Raw genomic sequence first — 24,065 nt, forward strand, 5'->3', positions numbered from 1 at the left:
AGAATGACTGTGCCACTTGGCCAATCTCGCCCAGCGCAGGTAGCCTTCAGCTCTTTTGACATTCAGCGCAGGTACAGAGTGGGACAGTTGACATTCAGCGCAGATGCTCAGTGGAGCAGTTGATATGAACTTAAAATTGCCTGTTTTTTAGTGTTTTCAGGTGGAGAACTGATCTGAAGTGTTGTGGTTTGCTGACCTTGTTCCTCTAGGGGTAAGAACAACATGTTTAGGGACTTTGGATCCCTGTAATTATCGACATTTCATGCTCCATGCTGCGAGGCACAAAAATGTCTATAACAGTTGCCCCCTAAAGTATGAGGTCGTTTATCGGGTGAAATGCTTTATCCAGAGGATCCGAAATTCATTCAAGCGCTGAGAGGTGTCCTGTAATAAAATACAATACGATACATTATTTTTCATTCTGCTTTCATGATCTAGCTGAGGCGGGCATTCCCATGCTCAGCTTTATAAATACATTTTGGTACATAAAATAGACGATCGTCTGATGATAGACTGATAATTCTCTGCTGAAATTATCATCCTTTGAATAGGATGATCATCTGCTGCAATGATGTACATGACAAATGTTTTTATATTTCCTGAATATATATCGCAGCCCGGATGGATGAAACTAGATCCGGGGTCTTCAAACTCGTTCGATCTTCACTCTAAGTACAAGTCGATCCATGTGAGAATTGCGCTGAAGTCGAACATGGAAAGACATCGCTTGATTACCGGTCAATGATGAAAACCGTTAACAAGCGCGAGAGGAATCACCGATAATGATAATGACCCTCAAGGTACTGCAGTACAATTCACGTGGCGTGAATAAAGGACTTGGCGTCAAACGCCACGCAAAATCTTTTGGTCGAAGGTCATTGATGTATACCTGTCGCCGGAAGTGAGAAACTTGCCATTGAGGCATGCAAGCTTCAAAGTACTGAAGGGGTTGTTCCTAGATTAACTTCTTGGATAATGAGCTGAAGTCGACAAGAAGCGATCCGTCAAAGGAGGGCCTTAATGAATCCCACATCAATGACACGGAACGGAGCTAATGATTTTAGTGGAGGTGAAAACAAACTGTGACACATGATTCAGGGTGGCGATCATGGACGGATGAAGGATAATGTATGGTAGTGGATGGGACACGGTTGACACTTTCTGAATGACCTCTCTTGAACATATAACGACACTGATGCGATGGATCGGTAGCATTACCCCAAATGTGGATGGTTTGGCGAGGACCATGGTGATAAGACCGGTGAATGAAACAACCCAACCAGATGTGGTACGGAGGAAAAGTGTCATGTTCAAGAGCGACTTGCTACCATTAAAGCTTTGAGGTTCTCCCAATTTTTCCCCAGTCATTTCTGACCAGTACCTCTTTATTTTTGTCAAGCTTGAGGAGGATAACACATGCTTGTTCTATAACCTGCCCTTCGGGCAAGCCCATCGCTATGTTTTAACGAGCCTAGCGATAGGGAAACTCGTTCTCGTCTAAAGACAAGTTTGTCGCTATTTAATCATTTTAACGAGTCTAACGACAAGGAAAACTCGGTCCTTTTCATTTTTAGAGAGTCTGAAAAGGTACAGAAAGTTAACTCCAAAATTCCTTTTTCGTCATCTAATCCCTTAAGTCCGAAAAAGTATAAAACAATACATAAGGGATGAGTTTTCGGTACTTTTAACGAGCTGAACAAAACAAGCGCTCGATCTTTTTTTGCAATAATCCCTCAGGTCCAAAAAATATTAAAATCTAGATGAGGGATAGCTCTTCTGGTCATTTTAACGAGCTGGAAGGCCAAAACTCGGCAAACTTTTCATATTTTACGAGTCAGATGAAAAGAGCTCAAAGAAGACTCGTCTTTTGAGGAACGAGTGATACACAGGGATAGCAACTGATTTCAGGTACAGGTTGGAATTTTCCAATCACGGCAGTGTCACAAGGATGGCTAGGTGAAATCACTCTTCGCAGCTGTTCCTCAAAATGGGTAAACAATCATATGGAGGTGAACAATCGGCCAAATGACGGTGGAGGTGACAGGTGCAAACACGACCAAGGCTTTTATGGCTGATGAATTTACGATCACAATGGTTATTTACCGGTTCATTTTTTCTGGATGAGCTTGAACTCTAAGGGAAAGCCTGCTCACAATCTTATGTTTATTTTTTAACGAGCATGAACTATGTGCTAAAACTGCTCGGTTCTGTTTGCATGCCCCCAGCATAATAATGCAAATCGAGGTGCACGCCCCCCAAGCTTCATTTCATTCAACTCGGTGGTTGGAATGAAGGTTTACCTTTGAGAAAGGGGATTTGTTTCATTTTTTAATGAGGTTGACATAGTAAAAGAACTATCCTCATGACTCCTTGTTTCATTTTTTAACGAGGTTGACACGAGATTAGAACCGTCCTCGGAGTCTAGATCCATTAGATATAGAAGGTTTCATATTCCACTGTGTCCACTTCCGCCAGATTACTCGGAGGCGGTAGGGCAAAAGTACCCATTAAGGCAGGGTCTTTTAGGAGACCTACTCCGATATTTTGGAGCGAATGATTCCTTCCATGGATCATTGGAATGCTTCCCGTAACTTGTGAACTGTTGGGGAGAAATGTTTGTTGGTCAACGATTGTAATTCCTCTTTGGAAGGGAAATGCAATCTTCCTGAAGTAGGTCGACACAACTGCGGCCATGGCATATATCCAGGGCCTTCCCAGTAGGATGTTGTAATCGAGGTTTCCATCGATTACCTCAACATCAACTTCTACTGTTTTGCCCCCCAGTTCAACTTGCAAGTTACTTAAAATCCCGTATGGAGTGTATGATCGTCCATCAAATGCTTTTAACGTCATTGACGATTTCGACAAGGGTGGTGAGCCTAAATTTTTCCAGCAACTCATCGACATAAGACATGTAGATGCCCCCTCATCAATAATTGTTCGATGAACAGTTTTGTTGAGGGCTTTCACTTGAATAAGGAAAGCTAGTTGAGTTGGTAACTGAGGGTCATATCCTTTATGATTAAAGGCCACAAGATTGGAATCCATTGGGTCAATTCCACCTATTGCTGATAATAAAGCTTGCTCTTGGGATAAGCAATTTTGCGGTACCTCAAGTGTCGACATAACGGACGGCGATTGGGCCAGGTCCTCTATCTGTGCTATTTTCGCACAAGGATTAAATGTCGATTTGTGTACTGCTCCCTTTTGCGACTTTATCATTGGCTCAGGGGCGATGGGTGGCACAACTTCGGTCAAAGTTGTTGTCGAACTACTAGGTTGTTCATTAGCCTTGTTGTTCGACAGCTTTGGATTCCTGTAATCCTTATTCCTCGTCAAAGCATCATTTTGCTGCTTTGATACAGACAACATAAGCACTTGGGATCGGGAAGCATTTTGATTAGCAACCAGTTCGGTTCTCGGGCTTGAAAACGGATCAGTCAACACAGCTGAGGTTTTTTAACTCTTAAAGAACCTTTTAAGCTCAGCTTTGTATGGACAATCTGCTGTCCAATGATCCTCATCGCATATATGACACCCCGTAGGGGGTTTCCTTTTTCTCCCTTTCTTTTTCTTCTTGCCCCCTGGTTGCTTCAGTTGTTTGCCCTTGTCGTCCGACACGGCACTTACTTCCGAGGCAAGAAGTTCTTGATTTGCATTTTGATTCGAAGTCTTACGGGCTTTCTTATTCGAATCCCTTGTTGACTTTGCGTTTGCAGTGCCAATCACACCATTGCCGGCACGAGAGTCATTATTTGATCCAGGAGGAGGAGGGATTGAAAATTCCGGTCTGGGGGCGTCAGGTATCTTGTCATAGAGCGTGCCAGACTGAGTATATACTAAGTCTAAATACTGGGCACGAGCAATAACCTGCTCCTCTGTTACGACCCCTCCCTTGGCCACATCTTCTGTTATAGCAGGAAGAAGCGACTTTATAAACCACTCAGCTAATAGCTGATCTGGAACGTAAGTCTTTACCATTCTGCGACGACGACACCACTCATGTATATGATCAGATATATGTGTGGCCGTTGTCTGCTTGAAATTGGTTAAGATCTCTGTTCCAGTTTCGTACCTTATAGGTAACTGAAAGTGGGTTAAGAAAGTCGTGGCTAGGGAACTGAAATTGTCGAAAGAGGCTCTAGGTAATTCAATATACCATTTAGCCGCCGGACCTGTCAATGTCCTCTGAAAAAGGCGAAGCCTTATCGAATCATCATTCAAGGTGTTCGACGAACACCACAGATGGAAAGTCATCACATGATTCGACGGGTCTTCGCCAGGATTTCCATTGAATTTAGGAATGTCCGATGGAAGTTTATGCGGAATCGCTGGCCACCAAGGGGCATAAGCAATTGGATCATTCGTCAGCCGGTTTAGATCTGGTAATTCTAGAGTTGCTACAAAGGGCAACTGTTGATTCAGGTTAGGAGGAGCATATCCAGGATAAGATGGAATCGCCTGAGCAGTGGGTCTTTTCATACCAGCATAATGTATTTGATGCTGGCAACTCTGACAAGTTTGATAGCCATAACCGTTATTATACGGTTGTCCATTACTTACAAGGACTTGTTGCTCGGGTCCTTGATATGATTGCTGGAATTGCGGTTGTTGAGTTTGAACCAGCTCTGGTTTTTGGGCCTTTTGCTGTTGTCCAATACTGGATGATTGACCAAGATGAGGAGTCATAGTACTTGTTTGAGCCTGAGCCGCTCCAGATAAGGAGGCACTAACCGGAGGTTGTGATTGAATTGCCGAGACAAGAGGCTGTTTTATGGCAACCTGAGAAACTTGGGGTTGACATACAACAGGTAGCGCTTGTACTTGCGACGCAATCACCATACCAGGTATAGTGGCAACATTCGACACAGGGTGGACTGGTTGCATTGAATATGCAACCCTTGGTTGCTGAGGCAGTATTGGTACCCAACCGCTGGATGTAATTCCAGTTTGACCTGAACTTTGTTGTAAACTCCCATATGGTTGTTCTCCGGCAGAGAACAATGAAAAGGCATACTGCCCTCCATATGGTGGCAATCCAGTACTTAAAGGGCAGATTGGCCTTTGAAGACACATTGGATCAATTTGTTGAGTTTCAACATAAGAAATACCAGATGATAATCCGGATGAAGAAATAGGAACTAACCATGTCGTCGAAACAGTCTCTGATTGGACTCCAGCTTGTTGTTGACAATTTGCCGGGACAGATGGTATACCAGCGAACATCGTCGGAATAGCAGCAGGAGGCTCTGCCGCTGCTGTGTCGGATGACACAGTCCTGGATGTCGACGGTTGTTCAGACATATTTAGTCTATCCAAAAGATTTCTTAGCGATTCTACAAGAACTTTGTGATGAAGGTAGACTAACTTCGAAGATCAACGCATGAATAAAGGGTGATTGTTCCGTTTAAAATAAATTGCTAACGACGCTTTAGACACAACTTGCTTTTTCAGTTTTAAAGAGTCGAGAAAAAGCTAAAGATGACTCTAGTCTCCTTCGATGTTTTAACGAGCCCGAAGTGACAAATGCTCGGTTGGACTTTTTCAGTTATAGAGTTTGAAAAAGGCAGAGGGTGTGCCAAACCTTTCGCGAAACCACAGAATACGTTTTACGGTACGGGTGGTCGATCTTCGTGAATGCTGTGTTCGCTGCATCGCGATCAGTAGGGCGGCCGACACGGCTTCCTAAGGATAAAGGATAAATGCCTATAGGGGTCTCCCAATATACGCGACGGTACGCGGGAGCACAAGTCCGTATTAGTGCTATCGTCCCTCAGGAGGAATCACCCACCTTCGTAGAGATCAACAGTCACTACGTTTAACGACGCCGGAACACGTCTCTACCTAGACCTCTACTGTGAGCGTTATGTTACAAAGCGTTGTTAGGTTCATTCAATATATTTTAAGTTGATCTTGTTTAGCAGTTTGTCTTTCAGGATCACCACGAGATGTATTGGTACAAATTCCTAAATGCAGTTTAAAATGATAAGCAAGCTTTACAATCTTTTAACTTTGAAAATCCTAACTACTGAGGGAAAAGAAAGACATCATCTTTTCACACAGATCACAAAGCACACACTAATGCACTTTCTCCTAGATCAATCATGCAAACTTATCAAAAATGCAAATGCAAAATGCAGGTATTTCTTTTCTCTTTCTTAATGTTGATGTATTACAAAAAGAAAGCTGATGTATAATTTCGAATTCAATTTCAAGTGAAAACAAACAAGCTTGTCTAAAATCAAAAGACACCTTAAGATTTACTTGTTTCGACACTAGAAATATATAAATTCAAACCATATGACGAAAGCAAAAGCTCAATCAGCTATGAACAACAAACAAACTAACTCTTAAGATCACTACGACACTTATCACAGTTCTGGATCTAAGAGGCCACAGCAAGACTAGTTCGCTTTTCGTTATGGGAAACTGTAAATGATGTAAGAAATACACAAAGAACAATCACAGTTTCTTTATACAACCGAGGCGGAATAGTGGCAAGGAAAGTTGGTTTCAGATAGGTACATTGACTGGTAACAGGCTGCAAAAACAAGGGTGAAAACAGGGCAAGAAACAGCAGGAAACCCCAGTAGCACAAGGCAATACTGGTTCAGCGCAGGTAGTACACTGTCAGTTTGACATTCAACGCAGTTCCCGAAGGGGCTACCTGCGCTGAAATGCAGACTGCCTTTGTACAGCCTGCACTGAAGAACGAGACTTGCGTTTTTCACAGTTTCCGGGTCACAGTTTGCTAAAAAATTCACAGTTTTTGGCCAAATCAGAAGCTATCAGTCAAGTACACACTAAGGGATAATTAGGAGGATGAAAAGCTATCACTAAGAGCTTCAGAGTCCTTGTGGATCAGCTCTTCAAATCATAAACATGCCCAGAAACTGAGCTAGAGTAGCTGCCCTCTACTTTGCATCTGAAAGATCCAAATGCAGTTCGATTCGGTACTCCCTTTGTTTATGAAATGAATAGCAAGAAACACAAACAACCAACAAGATACGCTCCCCAGCGGAGTCGCCAATTTGTTGTGGGGAAAAGTATCCGACTCGGAATGACCCTATCCCTACTCTAAGGGTGATAGTACCTCAGCAACAACAGAAAGCAAAGCTATCTAAGATTTCTTCTTTATGAAAGTAAAGAGAGGAGAAAGAGATCCACCAACCGATGTCTTTCGCTAGTGTTGATCCAGTCTTCTCTCCTTGCTGCTTGCTCCCAGCTCCTTGCTCTTTCACTGGCCCAGCTACACAAAGATCCTGCAAAAAGGCAAGAGAGGGAAACTACAAGAAGCATACATTCATAACTGATTCAAGGATTAGAATAAATCAAATACACAAGTACAACAATACATCATTGAAACACATGTATATAGAAGAACCTCAAATGCTTTATTAATGGAAGAAGTAAAGTTCTGAGAGTGTTACAACCATAGAGGCCCAATCCAGCAACACCTCCCAGCAGCAAGAAATCTCCTCTTCACCTCCTTCAAAGCAATCACCCAATAGCTCTAAACTCAAACCAACAGCACTTCCTTGCTTTGCACAAAATTCCAGCCTCCTTAGACCTCATGAGAGAGCTCTATATATAGGATAAATGGAGAAAGGATGAGTCAGCTTGAGACTGACATGAAGCTGCCTTGTGTCCTCTCTCTCTTCAGTTAAACTTCAGTTCTTGAGTCCACTTGGAGATCCTAGCTTCCACTTGGAGATTAAGGACCTCTTACTCATCATAGGGCGAATTTGCTGATCCAAGTGTCTTCTGGAAGCTTCCTGGGCATCTGACACCTTGCAGAATGACTGTGCCACTTGGCCAATCTCGCCCAGCGCAGGTAGCCTTCAGCTCTTTTGACATTCAGCGCAGGTACAGAGTGGGACAGTTGACATTCAGCGCAGATGCTCAGTGGAGCAGTTGACATGAACTTAAAATTGCCTGTTTTTGAGTGTTTTCAGGTGGAGAACTGATCTGAAGTGCTGTGGTTTGCTGACCTTGTTCCTCTAGGGGTAAGAACAACATGTTTAGGGACTTTGGATCCCTGTAATTATCGACATTTCATGCTCCATGCTGCGAGGCACAAAAATGTCTATAGATCCCAAGTCTGGTTCTCGAGGAGGGAGTTATACTCCTCCTCCATGGCGGACTCCCAAGATGGATGCCCAGCAGCCTCAGCATAAGACTGTGGATCAGAAGACTGAACCAAATGACAATGCCAGGAGGGCGATGGTTCAGTGGCAGTGAGGACAAGAGGAGGCTCAATAAACTCTGAGCTAGTCCTCTGCAGATCAGAATTATCCCCCACAAGACCATTTCTAGCAGCTGGTTGGTCTTGTGCATATATCTCACGTAAGCTCCTTGTTCTCTGATTTATGACAGGGGAATATGATTCACTGCTGGAAGCCCGATCTGGGCTTGTATGTGGATCATCATTTGCATGCACTAGATTTGTATCTGAAGACTCTGTCTTTGCATCTGCATGCTCTTCCTCGGCATCTGCATGATCTGTATCTGCATCTGAATGCACTGATTCATCATCTCGGACATGAGGTAGATAAAAAGTGTCTGCATGCGGCGCTTGAGGTGCATGCGAGAGACTTTCCTCAAATTTGACACTTCGCTCAATGATGAGCTTGTCCGTAGAGGGAATCAGGAGTCGATATCCCTTCATACCATCAGGGTATCCAACAAAGATGCACTCAATGCTCTGTGGATCAAGAGCTTTCCTCTTTTCAGAGGGGATCCGGGCCCATGCTCGAGAGCCGAAAACACGGAGGTGAGTGACCTCTGGTTTAGTGCCTCTCCAAGCCTCAAAGGGGGTCTGATCCTTGACAGACCTATGAGGAGATCTGTTCTGGATGTAGTTAGCACAATTAAGTGCTTCAGCCCAGAGCTTATGAGGCAGTGACTTGGCATGCAACATGCAGGAAGCCATCTCTTTGAGAGATCGGTTCTTTCTCTCAACAACTCCGTTCTGCTGCGGAGTGTATGGAACTGTATACTGTAACTGTATGCTGGACTGAAGGCAAAGGTTCTGAAGTGCTGTGTTAACATATTCCCCCCATTGTCTGTATGGAGGGCTTTGATCTTTCTCTCTGACTGTGTCTCAACTAGTGCTTTGAAATCTTCAAAGTGCTCAAAAACTTCAGATTTGTTCCTGAGAAGATACACCCAAGTATACCGTGAGAAATCATCAATAAATGCAAGCACATACCTTGCTTTGTTGATGGAGGGATGAGGAAAAGGCCCCATGAGATCACTATGGATCAGATTTAGAGGAGAGGATGCTCTGTGAGTCTTGCCGGTGTCAAACTTTTCTCTGGGATGTTTGCCAAGAACACACCCTTCACAAACACCTTTGGAGAAACTGATATTTGGCAAGCCTTCCACCATCTCATTCTTGCTTAGCTGCTGCATATACCTGTAATTTAAGTGACCAAACCTCTCGTGCCAAAGCCTACTACTATCATCAGCATGTGTAAGCAATAAGGAGGATTCAGATTCAATAAATTCAGAAAATGTATACAGTCTGGCTCCATTGTTTACCTCACCAGTTGCAATTTTGGCATTGCTATGTAGATCATATATGTTCACTGCATCTGGAGTGAATTCCACTCTCTTTCCGGTGCCGGAATGAGTGATCTGATAAACTGAAAGCAGGTTTACCGAAAGTTTTGGAACATGAAGCACCTCTTCAAAGCTTCCGTGTAAAAGTTCCACTCTACCTTTTCCGGTGACCTCAATAGGTGAGTCATCTCCCATGAGGATGGGAGGTCCTTTGCATGCATCCAAAGAGGAATAGACTTCCTTTGCAGCAGCCATATGATGTGATGCACCAGAATCTATAATCCATGCATCAAGAGAAGAATTAATTGCAACTAAAGCATGAAAATTGTTACCTTTCCCGTGTGGCGGATCCTCAGTTTTCTTCTTGGCGCTCTGAGGGATGTGGTCCCCAAGGTTGTGCTTCTGAAGGATTTCTGCCATTTGGTCAATTTGTTTCTTCATGCAAGAGGATTCTGGATGGAATCCTCTTTGACAGTAGGTGCATCTGTTTCCTTTCTTCCCTTTCTCATTTCTTGAGCTGGAGGAGTCATTGAAGGGCTTGGTGTACCCTTCCTTCTTTGGATGGGAATGTGCTTTTCCTTTGTCTTTTTGCTGCTGATTTTTCTGATTTGAATCATATCTGTGATTTTTATTGTGGCTGCCATCATGCACAGCAAGTGCATGTGCTTTTGGAGGTTTGATTTTCCCCATGCCAATGAGTTTATCTTGCTCAAAAATAAGGGACTCCATAAATTCTTTGAGAGAAGGCATAGTGTAGGATTTACCTGTTGCGAGCCTTACTGAATGAAATGTAGACACAAAGACGGAGTATTCCGGTCCGAGCTTTGACATAATAGAGAGAACTTGGCGACTCTCCTCCTTGGATTTGTCAATTCCACAACCCTTGAGTTGCAGCAATAGATCATTATATTTGGTGAAGAAATCTTGAATTCTGTCATAGTTCCGTGGATCCAATGATAGCAGCTCCACTTCGAGCAGATGTCCTTTCATCTCATCCTGTTTCCCGTAGAGCTCTTCAACCTTTTTCCAAATCTCATTGGGAGTATTGCAGGCAGATAGATGAAACTGCAACTCTGGAGAGATGCACATGCATATGGATCTGTGGGCCTCATCCATACGGTTGAGGTACTTGGATTTCTCTATGGCTGAAGTAGGTTCCACTTCTGTAGCCATGGTAATCCTGTACAACCCTTTATGACGAAGGTATCGAGCCATTTGATCCTTCCATTCATGATAGTTGTACGGTGTTAGGATCGATGCTTTGGGAAACTCCATTTTTCTGTCAATCTTCGATCTCCAAGCTGTAATACTTGCAAAATAAAGTACTGGTGCGCCTTTTATCTAGCAACCTGTGGGCTCTGATACCATGTAAATGTGTTAGAAAACCTGCACAGATGAATCTAGCTAGTAAAGGTTGAACACACAGCTTTGCAGAGCAAAAACACTAAAAGAAAATCGAAAGAAGAAAAGAATGATTCAATTGAAAATTATGTTACAATGCTCATGATATAGCATTACTGGGTGAAGATCCCAAGGTAATGACTATAGTGGTGATCAATGAGAAGACTCAACACCTACAACAAGTTCCGGAGATAACTAGTCAGTTGCGGAGTTAAAGAAGGAGAAAATCAAGGAGTAAATCATGCAAAAGGAATTTTGCATGCAATCCCATGCTCTAACTAAAATTCCGCATGTAGATGTGTAGTAGTTCCAACATGCAAAAGGAATCTTGCATGCAGTCACATGCTCTAACTAAGAGTCTGCATGTAGGTGTGTAGTAGTTCCAACAATAATTGACGATTCCATGAGCCCAAATTAGAATGCCTTCATTTGAGTTTCACTAGAAGTATGAACAGATCTACAATGAAGAAAGTGGGATTGTTTTGGGACTCAAGCATATGGAAGGACTGAGTTACAGTTCCATTACTTAAATTTGGAGTTCAATATTAAGTTTTTTAATTTGTCATAGATATGGGTTTGTTATTCTGTTAAAGACAGATCCAAATGTTATGAAATCCTTGGATCCATGCTCTAAATTTTCGAGGAACAATTTGAATAAGGATTTACGTAAAGGAAAAAACAGGGTGCGATTGGTCTCAAGTTAGCTCCACCATTATTGCTGCCTTATTTAAATATATTTGAAGACATTAACATTACGAACACTGACTTGGCCTTCTTTTGGAATCACATTGACTAGGAAATCATGTGGTTTGTTGAAGGAAATGCTTGCGCGCAACAACAACATCATGCGGGCAACAATCTCTTGATATTGCATGTGATATGTTCCTTTACTTTTGACAATGTACTATTCTGGTAGTCAATTTCATGCTTATAATTATTATATTATGTTAAAGATTGCACAGGGCATGTGTGGTGCATGAAACAATGTTATTATTGTTGGAAAACATTAATTTCAACCACCTGTAATAAATGTAGTAGCTAGATTCTTTTGGAGAATTCGACGGATTTCTCGAGAGATAGATAATTTCTTGGAAAAGCCAGAGACTCTAGACACTTCTCTGATGTATATAAAAACCTCTTCAGCAATTCAATGAAGATAGTGTTTTGAGTTTTGTGTTCAGTGTCTGTGTTGGGTTATCTGATTTGGTATCAGAGCCACGTTCAGTGTTGAGAGCGTGGGGTTGTGTGAGCTTGTGAGAGACCAGTGTTAAGAGCGTGACGTTGTGTTAGCTTGTGAGAGATGAGTGTTGAGTGTTCAGAGTTTATTGATGCAAGTGGTGCGGCTGCGAGAGTTTTTTCTGCATTGGAGAAGAGTGCAATTGAAGTTTGCGCTGAGAAAGTCATTGGTAAAGGCGCTGCGAGGAGAAGCAGAGTCAAATTGAGAAAGTTGTTGGCTGAAGGAGCTAGGCGGAGCCGTTTTCTCTCAAGAAAATAGAGCCGAGGATTTCAAAGGAGCTCCGTGGAGAAATTTGCTTGTGTGCTGGACGGAGGGCAAAGCTTGTCTTCGGTTGAAGAAAGGAGGTTTGTGTTTTTGCTGGTATAAAACTGTGTGTGTATATTTCCTTTGAGGAATGTTGTATATGGTTGTAACAAAAAAATTGCAGCATATGTTTTTTTCTGAGAAAATGATAGCCTGCAGTTTGTTTATGCATTCTCTAATTTCTAGTAGAAAATGAGAACATTTCTAATAAGTTGGTTCTAGCTATAAACATGTTTTCTTGAGGACTAATTCTCTAAGACCGTGTTAGAAGAAAAGACTCATTTTTGAAGTGACTTTATAATTTTGGACTAATTCTCTAAGGTCGCTTTGGAAGGAAAGATTCATAATGTATGGTTATATAATGTTTTGTGCTTTTTTTCATTATTATTATGGAGTTATTAAAAAAAAAAAAAATTGTTAAGGAATAAGTAAAAAGTCGTTATTATTAGTGATTAATTAAGGAAATTAATTATTGAAGTTGTGAAAAATTTGTATTATGGTGATTGGTACTTAAGGATTCATAAGCTTATTGACAATGGCTAATGTATTGGTAGAATTTTATTTATTTGACTCTAACAAGTTAGATGGTGAAAATTATGCAGATTGGAAGTTTAAGTTGCAGAGTTTGATGGAAGGCAACAATACATGGGCGATTGTGTCTGGCGCTGAAGTTAAGCCAGTGTGTCTTCAAGCCACAGATGTTGCAATTCAAGATTGAGAGCGATGGGAAAACAAAGCAAAGGTGCTTTTGCGGATGACGGTTAAGGACAACATTTATTCCACACATTAGAGAGTGCAAAACATCCAAGGAGACATGGGACACTCTCAAAAATTTGTTTGAGACAAAGACTACAAATCGAATATTGTATTTAAAGAGTATGCTTCTTTCAATTAAGATGGAAGAAAATGAAAGTGTTAGTGATTTTATTTCTAGAATTAAAGATCTAAAGGATAAATTAGGTGACATTGGTGAATCAATATCTAGTACAGACTTTGTTACTGTGACATTAAATGGAATGCATGATGAATATCAAATGTTTATCACTGGTCTTTCAACTAGAGAGAAGGCTCTTACTTTCACTAGTCTTTCAGCTAGAGAGAAGGCTCCTACTTTTGATCAGTTTGCAGGTATACTTATGCAGGAAGAAGAGCAGAGAAGAAGTTTTAAACAGAAATCTCCCAATTCAGATTTGGCATTGATGGCCAAAGGGAAGCAATCATTCAAAGGCAAACAGTGGGAGAAAAATAAAGGCAAAAAGCCACAGGGAAAATCTTTTCAAGGTACATCATTACCAAAGACAAATGCCAAATCAAGTAGAGATGATGTGTGTTATTACTATGGAAAACCTAGTCACTTTGCTAAGAATTGCATGAAAAAATGTTTGATCAATTTAAACAAAGAAGGCATTGAGGAAATTATGTTGATAGAGATGAAGCAATTAGTCATGACTTTAGCAATCTTAAATTATTTGTGTCCAATGTTGCTTTATCAACAAAAATTGATGATGATAATGCTTGGTTTATAGATTTTAGTGCAGCAATCCATATGTTATGCAAAAGAGATTGGTTTGATACTTATTATGAGATTAATAATGGTGGACACATCTATTTAGGAGATAGTAGATCACATGAAATTAAAGGATATGGTAATATAAGTGTTATGATGCCTAATGGACAACAAAAACAAATTCAAAATGTGGTGTATGTTCCAAGATTAAAGAAGAACTTAATTTCAGTCTCTACTATCACAGATCAACATTTAAAAGTTGAATTTGTGAAATGACATTGTTTGGTAAAAGATGTGCAAGTCAACTACAAGGTTGTTGCAAAATGAATGAGAGTTGGAGGTTTATACACGTTGGATGTAATGAAAAATGGGCATCACGCTTTGGCATCAAAGGTATGGACACTTAAATCATAATGACCTAATGTTACTACAAAAGAAATTGATGGTAAAAGGTCTTCCAATTATTAAGGGTGAACGCTTTAAATGTGAAAGTTGTGCACTAAGAAAACAACATAGGGAAGAATTTTCTGTGCATGAAAATAGAAGAAAACGTGAAATACTTGAACTAGTGCACACTGATGTATGTGGTCCAATGCAAATTAAGTCACTTGGTGGAGCATATTACTTTCTTATATTTATTGATGATAGCACTAGGTACACCTGGGTATACTTTACAAGAAACAAAAGTGACGTGTTTGAATTCTTTAAAGAATTTAAGAGTATGGTTGAAAAGCAAACATGAAAGAGCACTAAAATTCTTCAATCAGATAAAGGTGGTGAGTACACTTCAGGTGCTTTTATCAAATATTGTAAACAAAATGGAATTATGCAACAATTTACTGTACCACATACACCTCAACAAAATGGAGTAGCTGAAAGAAATAATAGAACATTAGTTGAATGTGCTCGAAGTATGTTAAAAAGTAAAGGAATTTGTAATAGTTTTTGGGCTGAAGCCATTAACACGGCTGTATATCTTAAAAATAGAAGCCCTACTAAGTATCTTGAGCACAAAACACCATTTGAAGCATTTTATGGATGCAAGGCCTTTTCTCATATTCCTAAAGAGGATAGGAGAAAGTTAGATGCCAAAGCCATCAAATGTATTTTTATTGGATATTACATTGATCAAAAAGCATATAAAATGTATGATCCAAGTACTCACAAGGTCTTTGCAAGTAGAGATGTTATATTTCATGAGCATGTAGATAAACAAATAAAAGAAGATGAACATAATATATGGCAGTCTCCTTATGAAAACTTTAAGGAAGAAGAAGAAGTTGTGGAATCAACTCAAGTACAAGAACACATGGACATTCCAAAAGACACATCAAGGAATCAAAGTCCACAAAGAAGTGATGAAGGCACTCCACAGAGAAGAAAAGGAGAAGGTACTCCACAAAGTAATGAACCTCTAAGAATGTCAACATGACCGATTCAAGCTTCCATTAGGTATAAAGATTATGCCTTAATGTTTCAAGTAATGACCGTTTTTGAGCCCTTAAATTATGAACAAACCAAAAATCATAAAGAATGGATGGAAGTTATGAAAGAAGAATATGATTTTATAATCAAAAATGAAACTTAAGAATTAACAGAATTACTTGAAATAAAGTCCTTATTGGGTCAAAATGGTTGTACAAGACAAAATTTAATGCAGATGGTAGCATAGACAAGTATAAGGCAAGATTGGTTACAAAAGGTTATTCACAAAAAGAAGGTATAGATTATGAAGATACCTTTGCTCCAGTTGCAAAAATGAATACAATCAGAATAATGATAGCATTGGCAACTAAATATGATTGGAAGTTGCATCAATTAGATGTAAAGTCGGTGTTTCTAAATGGTGACTTAAAAGAAGAAATTTATCTAGTTCAATCAGAAGGATTTGTAAAGAAGGGTCAAGAACATCTTGTATGCAAGTTAAAAAAGGCCTTATATGGACTAAAACAAGCCCCCAGATATTGGTATGAGAAAATCGACAATTTCTTCTTTCAGCAAAAATTTTTAAAAAGTAAAAATGATCTTAATTTGTATGTCAAGACAAATAGAAATGCGGATATAGTATTACTCTCTATATATGTTGATGATCTAATAATAATAGGGACTGCTGATAAATTGATTACAAATATAAAAATAAAGTTATCACATGAATTTGAGATGAAGGATCTTGGTGAGATGCACTATTGTCTAGGTCTTTAAGTATGGAGAGATGATGGAAGAACCTTAATCACACAAAGAAAATATACAAATGAAGTACTAAAGAGATTTCATATGAATGGATGTAAAGAAGTGATGATGGAACAAAAGAGGTGAATGGAACATTGTTTCGACAATTAGTGGGAAGTCTAAATTATCTCACTACCACTAGACCAGAGAATGCTTATGCAGTAAGCATAGTTAGTCAATTCATGGTTAAGCCTCATGAAAGCCATTAGATAGCTAGAAAAAGGGTCCTTCAATATTTAAAGGGAACTATCAATTTTGGTATTGAATATATTAATGCTTGTAATGTTGAATTGACAGGGTTATTTTGATTCTGACTAGGCTAGAAATCTAGATGACAGGGAATCCACCACTGGATACGTTTTCAATATAGGATCGGGAGCTATATCATGGAGCAGTGAGAAATAGGGTACAGTTTCCTTGTCATCCATTGAAGTAGAATATAAAGCATTATGTAGTGGCACCTGTGAAGCTATATGGCTCAGAAGAATACTTGAAGATGTTGGTGAAGGTCAACAAGAACCTACAGTGATCAGATGTGATAATCAAAGCACCATCAAACTGGGGAACAATCCTGTATGTCATGCAAGGTCAAAACATATAGAGACACAATATCATTTTGTAAGAGAAAAGGTCCAATCAAAAGAAATTTCTCTAATATACTATAATACAAATGATAATGTAGCTGACATATTCACTAAGCCTCTTGGGAAGGCAAAATTTGAGTTTTGTAGAAGTAAGTTATGTGTTGTAGAAAATCAAGATTATATTGTAACCCTAACTAAGACTTAGACCAGCAAGGATGACAATTAAGAGTATGTTTACAGTGTTTTATGTATTGTGCATATGGTTGGAATTAAGAGGGAGTGTTGGAAAACATTATTTCCAACCACCTACAATAAATGCAGTAGCTAGCCTCTTTTGGAGAATTCGGTGGATGTCTCGAAAAATAGATAGCTTCCTGGAAAAGCCACAGACTCTAGAAACTTCTCTGATGTATATAAAAACCTCTTCAGCAAATGAAGATAGTGTTTTGAGTTTTGTGTTCAGTGTCCGTGTTGGGTTATCTGATTATTATCACCTCACATTTATGATATATAAATTCAGCAACTTACTAATGGCATTAGAATTTTAATTTCAAAGTTGATAAGTTGTGTTTGTGGCCATATTTAAAGAATCTGGGAGAAAATATTTGGAGCTCATGGTGTGATTCTGGGGGCACATTGAGAACAACTATTGATTACCAGGCTTATTTTCCTTGAAAATTCAAGACCATTCGGGGAGCATGTTGGAGTTTCAGCTTTCAATTAACAAGTTATTGAAAAATTGGAAATACTGCTGTATAAGAATACTCAGTACAGCCCCATTGGTATTTGGCTAATAATGTAACCTGAAACCACATCATCCCTAAACAAATAAATTTGAATATCATATGAACATTTCAGATATTTATTTATAAAATAATGGGAAATGCCAATGTACAAGAAGGATTACACAGTTCCTTCCAGATACAAGGCAAAAAGTACTGGTCCCCAATGTGCTTGGGCTTGACCAAGTTGTAAAAGCACAAGACATTCACCAAACTTAGCCAAATTATCTGTTTTTCCGTGACTCTGCTGACTTTTCAGTCACACCAGAGCACACCCGTGCATAAATATAGGCACTGTTATGTAAACTCACAAGAGGTTTTGTATATTTCCGTATATTTGGAGGGAATTGCAAAAGGCCTTCAGAGAAATAGCCAAAAATTAACCAATCAGACCCCTGGCACCTAGAAAATCTTTCAGATTTCGATGCAGCCAAAAAAGAAGGCACAGAAACGTAGCCTATACTTCTACCGACCGGTAGGAAGTCTTGTGATGGGGACCCAGCCCACGTGTCCCACACTCCCAAGTCCTATGTGGACCTGCACTATTATTTGGTTAATGAATATGGTTTGATTGCGATTTTATGAAGTAGGTGATATTTTATCAACCTACGGTACTACTTTACCTCTCCACGCTACACCTGTCCGTCTCGGGATTTGTCAAACCCTAACTCTATCCTTTGCCCTTTTCCTCGACTAGTTCGCGCTCATTTGGTCATTTTCGCTGTAAGGTTTTGCTCTCTGTGGCTCTGCTCTGGTATTCGGCACTGTATCTGGGGTTTGTTCAGGTGTTCGGCTCCGTCTCGGTGGTATACTCAGGGATTCAACTCCGTCTCTGGTTCCAATCCAACATTCAGCTCCGTTTGTTCAGGTGAGGGTTTTGTTCTGTGCTATATGTTCTTGTTCTCGGCTCGAATTACTACTAACCCTTCACAGCTCCTCTGTGGTCAGGTTGTCACTGTGCTTCTGCGACTTATGGGTTTGGTTACAGCAGGTATGGCTTCACCCCGTCGGCCATACACGGGTCTCTACTCTCTGTTCCTTCTATATGATTTCTCTGAACTGTTTCTGTTGCGTGATCTTGGATATGACCATGACCCTAACGGTATTTTGTTGTGGTGGTTGCAGGTGACCGGTCCCGTGGCCTTGCAAGGAAGTTCGACCGTCTATCCTCCGGGTAGCTCTGTTCTTAACCTACCCTCTTCTGTGGCTCTTAACCTTCACTGTATTTGTTTGTTATGGTGGTGTGTAATTGATAATGAGTCAGGCCTGCGTAATGTATCAACCTGCTTCTGCAATTTAGAGGGTTTCTGTGGTTGCTTTCGGTTAATGACTCGGTCCTTTGTTCTTTCGTTTCTCGGTCAAACTGTAGCAGTGGGTAGGAAGTTTTCTGGGTATTCGTTTACTTGGCCGTTGGTAGTTTTATACCCTGCAATATGTTTACACAGTAAATGTAATAACTTGGAACTCGGTGCTGTTGCTTACCAGTGGTTTGAGGACCGTTGTTTCTTGCTTTGTTTGCTTGACTCTATTCGTTTTCAACTTGGTCTCGGCCTCGGCTGGTCGTGAAACGTTTGAAGCTGGATTGCTCTGTTACTGTGTCGACCTGCAATGTATTTACATGAACAGAAGTATATGTATATGTATTTTTGCCTCTCGGAGTAACGAGACTTGGTTGCTATAGCTACTTGTAATATGTGGACTCAAACAGAAATGTATATGGGTGTATATGCGTGGATCCGTGAAACTCTGTCACGGTTCTTGTTTGGATTTAATGGAATGAACAGGATTTACTATGCATGCATGTTCTATCTTAGAGGACACAAAATTCACAATCTGGAAATTTTTATGTGCACTGAACAATATATGAAGGAAATGAAATGTAATTCTGCTATTACTCTTTTCAATGTTACACTCCAGAACCCCTCTGGTTTATCTTCGCTGTCTTTTTATACAATAGCTCAGCAGTTAGACAACTGTTTGTTAGTTCCATATTACAGTTTTCTTGACAGTTACTTCCAGTTACGTGACTTGGCTATTTGTTAGTTTGCCTGTTTCTTCTGTCCCGTAAGGGTTTAATGCTTACATTGATTTATGGACATTTTACCTAATTTCCTAACAACTCTAGTTTAAGACCTATAACTACAGGCCCTTAACAACTCTAGTTAGGACTTGTTATTACAATTAAAACAGAACAAGTTAAAAAAGGAAATTTAAGCTAATAAACTAAATGTTGTAGTTGACCTTTGAAGAACAAAATAAAATAAAAAAAACTCTGACAGTCTTGCTGTCCATTTGTCGAAATGTTCACTTCTCCCAATCTTCTTCAGAAACTTTGTCTGCCCCTTCTCGGTCTGCGCCCTGTCGACCAGATGCTCCTGCATCATCTTGAGTCACCAGCAAGAACTGTTTCCAGACATGCAGCAATGATCTGTCTTTTATAAAAAACATTCGCTGAAATTACATCTCACCACAACTCACTTTTAATAATGTTCGAATATATTATTTTGATAATGTTTAAATATATTCAAATTAGTTTTTAATATGTCCATGTTATCCCTTATGTATCGAAAATCTTTCATTTAATTTATATAAATTAAGGATGGTTTATCCGCATACATGTTGGAATCATGAATTTTTTTATAATATATGTTGATAATCTAATTATACCTCTAGGAAGTGACACCATAGGTCTACCCTACCTCACCGGGTGGGAAATTTGTTGTTTGGATGCCTTTTCCAATTATAAGAAGCTTGTGTTATGATGTTTATGTCTTGAAGTCAGTGATTTGTATGAAGAAGCCATGTTAAAGTTGGTACACCATTTAGTAAATAAGTATTCATAATGGATAATAAAAAAGAAAAAGGCATAAAGTAAAGCTTATTATATAATATTGGGCAAAGCTTATTATATATTATTGTGTAAGTCATAAATTTTGTTGTGTGATTATAATATTGGGTAATAAAAGTATATAATATTGGGTAAAGTTGAATTTAGTGTGTGATTGCATATTGTCAAGTTATCTTAGTTTGCTAGTGGAAAAAAGTTTAAACACCTTTCACGTGGTTTATTGTAATCATCAAGTTTTTGTGTGATCAATAGAAGAGCCGAAGATGTATGTTTTGTGTGAATTATTTGTGTTATTTTGTGTCTATCCTCCTTTGTCTTTTTAACAAATTGGTGTCAGAGCCAAGGAAGAATCACAAGATCCGTAGAGCCAGCAAAACCAATAAAAAAAGATGGACAAGAGAAGGAGGTCGGTAATTTTTTTTTTAGATTGCAAAATTGTCGTATAGTTAATTAAGTACATTGACCAACGCATCCTAGCACTTTTGTAAATTGTGTTCATCTATTTATTAATACAAAGAGTTGCATACATCAGGGAAAAAAAAGGTCAAAGCATTTTGAAACGTCATGTAGCCGCATTGAAACATTTTCAAAAGGCACGTGACATCCTTTTTCTAACGATTTGGGTTATGTGTTTATGAAAGTTTTTTTATATAAAATGTTTTTATACCATCTTAGTTACATCTAACACCGGATCTATCATGTGTTGAGAGGGATCAAATCCTTTGAGGTGCAAACCTTCTTTTTGGCGTGTAGAACTTGACGAAAGGTTTTCACCTCGAGGGATTTGATCCCTTTCGGCACATGATAGATCCGGTGTTTGATAGATCTAAGTTGGTTCTAGTTGAGGGCAACAATGTCAAATTTTTAGATTATCATTATTATGTATATGTTTGAGATAAAATTTCAAATTCACATTAGGTTTTCTTTGCTTGGCATGACCATATCATTCTCCTTTAATTTATTTTGAGTTGCTTGCCTTAATGGTTTGTACGTCTGCATTTGGATGCATTGAGTGGTTTGTGTGTTTATGTATTTGGATTTGGATGGTAACTTTTGTGAATGTTACAGTGGTGTGATATTTTTATGTGTATGTAATTGTTTATTAGTAATTAATTGGTGATGAAGAAATGAGACAATTTTGTTAATAGTGCAGGAGGATTGGTGCTATACATCTATTTTATTTAATTTTAGGTGTCACAACTTTTGACAACTAATTAATTCTAAATAGTGTTCCTCCAAGTATTACAAAATATAACTTGAAGAGTAGTTTTAATAATTTATTGCGTCAAGATTACTCTTGAAATAATTTGTTTCTTTGCTAATGTTTGAAATAATGTATTTCCTTAAAGAATATTTGAATACATGTAATTGTCTATTAGTAATTAGTTGGTGATGAAGAAATGAGACAATCTTGTCAAAGATTAATTTTCATTTTGCATGAGGATTAATTTTGCACATCTTTTTCATTTTAATGCTAGGCATCACAACTTTTGACAACAAAGTATTTCTTAATAGTGTCTTTATGTATTACTAAATATATCTTGAAAAATATTTTTGTTAATAATCTCCATTGTCAAGATTAACAACATCTAATGAATCTAATGCAAACAATCAAATAGGATTAGAAATATCTACACTAAAATCAATGCATCGAATGTAAGCAATCAAATGAGATTAGAAATCAACATCTACATTGAAATCAATGCATCTAGTGCAAGTTATCAAATAGTATTAGAAATCCACATCTACACTTAAATCCATGCATCTAATGCAAGAAATCAAATAGGATTAGAAATCCACATCTACATTGAAATCAATGCATATAGTGCAAGAAGTCAAATATAATTAGAAGTCAACATCTACACAGAAATCAATGCATCTATTGCAAACAATCCAATAGGATTATAAATCATCATCTACACTAAAATCAATGCATCTAGTGCAAGAAATATTCTTCCCTCTCCCCCCTTCATCTAATCTTGAAAATTAGTTTTAATAATTAACAGTCTCAAGATTAACAACATCTAATCCATTTAATGCAAGAAATCAAATAGGATTAAAAAACAATATCTACACTAAAATCAATGCATATAATGCAAGTAATCAAATAAGATTAGAAACCAACATCTACAGTCTAATCAATTCATCTAGTGCAAGCAATCAAAGATAATTAGAAACCAACATCTACACTAAAATCAATGCATCTAGTGCAAGAAATCAAACATAATTAGAAACCAGCATCTACACTAAAATCAATGCATCTAGTGCAAGAAATCAAATAGGATTAGAAATCACCATCTACATCGAAACCAATGCATCTAGAGCAAGTAATCAAATATAATTAGAAATCAACATCTACACTGAAATCAATGCATCTAGTGCAAGCAGTCAAATATAATTAGTAATTAACATCTCACTAAAATCAATGCATATAATGCAAGCAATCAAATAAGATTAGAAACCAACATCTACAATGAAATCAATGCATCTAGTGAAAGCAATCAAATATAATTAGAAAGCAACATCTACACTAAAACAATGCATCTAGTGCAAGCAAACACATAGGATTAGAAATCACCATCAACGACAAAACCAATGCATCTAGAGCAAGTAATCAAATAGGATTACAAATCAACATCTAAACTAAAACCGATGCATCTAGTGCGAGAAATCAAATATAATTAGAAATCAACATCTACACTGAAATCAATGCCATCTAGTGCAAGCAATAAAATAGGATTAGAAATGATCGTCTACACTAAATCAATAATATAGTGTAAGAAATATTCTTCCCTCTCTCCCCGCTCCATCTATATCTATATATCACTACATCTTTCATTTTTCTCTCTATCTCGCACCCCCCAAACACACACACACACAACTCTCTCCATATCTATCTATCTCTTCCTCCCTCTCTATCTCTTCCTTCACCTCCATCTATATATCTATCTCCCTATATCTGTCATTTATCTCTTTATATCACCCCAAAACATGCACACGCTTTCTCCATATCTATATGTTTCTCCCTCCCTTGTCCTCTCCCTGTCTCTTCCCCTTCACTCTTCTCCACCCCTATATCTCTCTTCCCTCCTCTCATCTTTCCATGTCTCTTTATCTCCTTTATCACTCTCTCTCTCTCTCTTTCTCCACCTTTCTCTTTCCATGTCTTTCTTCTTACCTCCCTCTCTCTTTCCCTCCAACTCCATCTCTATCTCTCCTCTCCCTCACTTCTCTCTCTCCACCTCTCTTTTGTCACACCCTCTCTCTCTCTCTTCACTTTTGTCTCTCTGTCTTTTTCTTCACTCCCTCTCTCCCTCTAACTCTATCTCTTTGTCCTTCTCTCCATCTTTACCTCTCTCCACGAGGGCTTCATTGGGGGAGAAATACCATACACGTGGATTGATATTGGGGGATATATGTTAAAGAAAAAAATGGCATAATATATTGGAAGATATATAGCGAGTGAAGGTTTTTTTATTGGCGAGTATAAAAAATTGAGTTCAAAGTTAATGGAAAAAATATAAGCTGATTAAAAATGTTAATGAAAAATTGATACCTGCAATATCTAGTGGAAGTGGGGTTTTTTAAATTGGGAAGTTGTATTGGGTTC

The sequence above is a fragment of the Pinus tabuliformis genome, chromosome 1_2 (genome assembly GCF_031772625.1).
Source record: "Pinus tabuliformis cultivar Carrire ecotype Pingquan chromosome 1_2, CPIR1, whole genome shotgun sequence".
Taxonomy (NCBI): domain Eukaryota; kingdom Viridiplantae; phylum Streptophyta; class Pinopsida; order Pinales; family Pinaceae; genus Pinus; species Pinus tabuliformis.